This window comes from Cryptomeria japonica, chromosome 4 (genome assembly GCF_030272615.1).
Source record: "Cryptomeria japonica chromosome 4, Sugi_1.0, whole genome shotgun sequence".
Classification (NCBI taxonomy): Eukaryota; Viridiplantae; Streptophyta; class Pinopsida; order Cupressales; family Cupressaceae; genus Cryptomeria; species Cryptomeria japonica.
The window spans coordinates 57,061,105-57,064,621 of NC_081408.1; positions in this window are offsets into that span (position 1 = coordinate 57,061,105).

The window sequence follows — 3,517 nt, forward strand, 5'->3', positions numbered from 1 at the left end:
CACATCAAAGGTGAAACCGGTAACACCCCTCATGAACTATGGTTTGGTAATACTCCTACTCTTAAGTATTTCAAAAATTTTGGAAGTAAATGTTATATTAGAAGAGATGAGTATATTGGCAAATTTGATCCTAGAAGTGATGAAGGAATATTTCTTGGTTATTCATCTAAGAGCAAGGCATATAGATGTTTTAACAAGAGATTGCAGAAATTGTTCAGAGTACAAATGTAAAGATTGGTGAACAATTCCGAGGAACTTCAAGGTATATAGACTCTGAACCGGTAACAGAAATTATGACAAATGAACCAATAGTAAATCCACCGGTACAAAATGATGATCCATTTACTCTGGTATCATCAGAGGATTCCACAGTAATTGAAGAACAACAATAGACTAAAACACCCTGGTATGTAAGACTGAATCATTCTGAAGATCAGATAATTGGAAGCAAATTTAAAGGAGTCGTGACAAGAGGAAGATTGGAAAATGAAGAGGTATGTCTTATTTCTCAAATTGAACCATCATCTATCAATGAGGCATGTGAAGATAAATTTTGGATTAAAGCTATGGAAGAAGAATTAGGACAAATTGAGAAAAATAATACTTGGACATTAGTTCCTCGGCCTAAAGATAAAAATGTAATTGGAACCAAATGGGTATTTAGAAACAAACTTAATGAAGATGGTAAGATTGTCAGAAATAAAGAAAGACTAGTGTGTAAGGGATATTCTCAAAAAGAAGGAGTTGATTACAATGAAACCTTTGCACCGGTAGCCAGAATTGAGGCTGTCAGATTATTCTTGGCTTTTGCAGCTCACAAGGACTACAAAGTTTATTAAATGGATATTAAATGTGCATTTTTGAATGGAGATCTTGAAGAGGAAGTATATATTAAACAACCTGATGGATTTTATTTGATAGATGACAATGATATGGTTTGCAGGTTAAGAAAAGCTCTGTATGGATTAAAACAAGCCCCAAGAGCTTGGTATGCAAGGTTGGATAAGTATGTTTTAAATATTGGTTTTACTAAAGGAAATGCATATAGCAATTTATATTACAAAATAACTAATGATGGCATCTTGATTATTGAAGTATTTGTTGATGATATAATCTTTGGAGGAGAAGATGGATTATGTAAGGAATTTTCTATTAAAATGCAACAAGAATTTGAAATGTCTATGATTGGAGAAATTAAAAAAAAATAAGGATTGAAGATTTCACAGACTGATAAAGGTATATTTTTTAGTCAATCCAAGTACTTGAAAGAATTACTAAAGAAATTTGGGATGGATAACTGTAAACCGGTAAGCACACCTATGACTACAAATGACAAATTATCTCAAAGGGATGAATCTACACATGTTAATCCAACCAAATACAAATCTATGATAGGAGGTTTACTGTATTTGACACAAATCAGGCCTGATATTATGAATGCAGTATGTATTGTTTCTAGATTTCAAAGTAATCCTAGGGAAAATCATGAATCGGCAGTAAAAAGGATTTTTTGGTACTTACAAGGCACATCAAATCTTGGATTATGGTATCCTAGAGATGAAAATTTTTACCTATGTGCATACACAGATGCAAATTGGGCAGGAGATGTGGATGATAGAAAAAGCACCACTGGAGGAGCATTCTTTCTTAGAAAAAGATTAGTTTCTTGGTTGAGTAAGAAACAGAGTTGTACATCTTTATCAACAGCCGAATCGGAATAAGTTGCAGCAATAACTAACTGTACACAGGTACTATGGCTTAAGCAAATGTTGAAAGATATAAAGGTAAAATGCAAGGAACCTATTACTATATATTGTGATAACACTGCAGCAATTGATATATCTAAGAATCCGGTATTACATTCTAAAACAAAACATGTTTCTATCAAACTGAATTTTCTAAGGGAAAAAGTTGAAGAAAAAGAGATAAAATTGGTTTATGTGAATACTAAAGAACAGCTTGCAGATATTTTCACAAAACCTTTGCCTAAGGAGACCTTTGAATATCTCAGAGATCGGCTTGGATTCATACCACCACCGGTAGAGACTTAGACAGTTGATGATTGTCATCAACCGACAGAATTGAAAGACAAATCTTTTTACTCCGATCTTTGATGAGGAAGCTACTTCTCAGGGGGAGTAGTTAGTATATTGAATTGATTGGTATTTTGTATGAACTTGATTTTTGTAACTTTGGCGTTTTATGTCAAAGGGGGAGAGATATCTATGGAAATACACATTATATTTTGAGGAGTGATTGGTATTGAAGATTCTTCTTTGGATAAACACATGTTGCTCCCAAGGGGAGAAATTGTTGTTTAAAGGAGATTGTTGGTTTTTGGTATTTGGCATTTCTGTTTTGGCACTTTGATGGTTTTTCCATCTTGTGTTACCATCAATGCCAAAGGGGAAGATTGTTGGTATTTTGGTATGGTTTTGTCATTCATGTCAACACCTACTGAAACACTAGCACTTTGGAAATCCAACAACATTCACCGGCAAGCAAGTAACTATTGCACAGTTACTGGTATATGGTTCACCAGCAGGATATAATGTTCACCGGCACTTGGAATGATATGGAAGACACTTGGAAATGTCAAAGACATCGTGTGGATACTTTGTTTTGAATAATTAATCATTGGCATATTCATATTTGCATATTTGATTTTACCGGCAAATAGGTCCAGGGTTATCTAAGGTTACACCGGCAGGTTTATCTTTTCCAGATCAGCATGGCATGCTATGAAGATAATTTATTATTGTTGTAAATGCATTAAGCTGACATGTTTAATCGGTTATTGCATCGGATATTATATTGTATGTAAAATGTTTTTTATTGTAATATCTTGTAGAGCCGACCTACTAAAATTGGTCTTAGGTTATGGTATAAATGTAAGATCTTATTTGTAAGATCGAATATGGAATGCGAAAAAGAATTGTGTGAAGGTATATGCGAGATTAAGAAGAGGTATACATGAAGACATCATTTGAAGGTGAAGCTAGGTTTTTGTAGAAGCATATCAGCATTACACCAGTATTGAATCCAGCATATGAAGATGCTATTTTGTGCAGTACATTCTTATTGGATTTAACCATCCAACTGTAGTCAGTGTGACTCCCATTTTGTGATTGAGCAGTGAGCTCTAGGCTATTGGCCTTTCTGCATGTGTAGACCCCATTTATGTACACTTACTATCTGCAGTAGTATCATCTAATTGTGGGTAAGGTTTCCCACCGTGGTTTTTCCCCTTACAGGGTTTCCACATACAAATATTGGTGTTATGTGTTGTGGATGACTCTATGTTTATATTTCATGCATTAATCTCTATCGGTATAGCAATTTACTGTTAACACTATCTACCGGTACACTTAACTAGTTTACCGGTACTAAGCATTATGTTGGTTAATTGGCTTTTGGTTTAAATTTATTAGACAACTGATTCACCCCCCCCCCTCTCAGTTGTCTCCGGGACCTAACAATTTACACAACCACTAAGGAGAGATTTATTCGTAAGAGA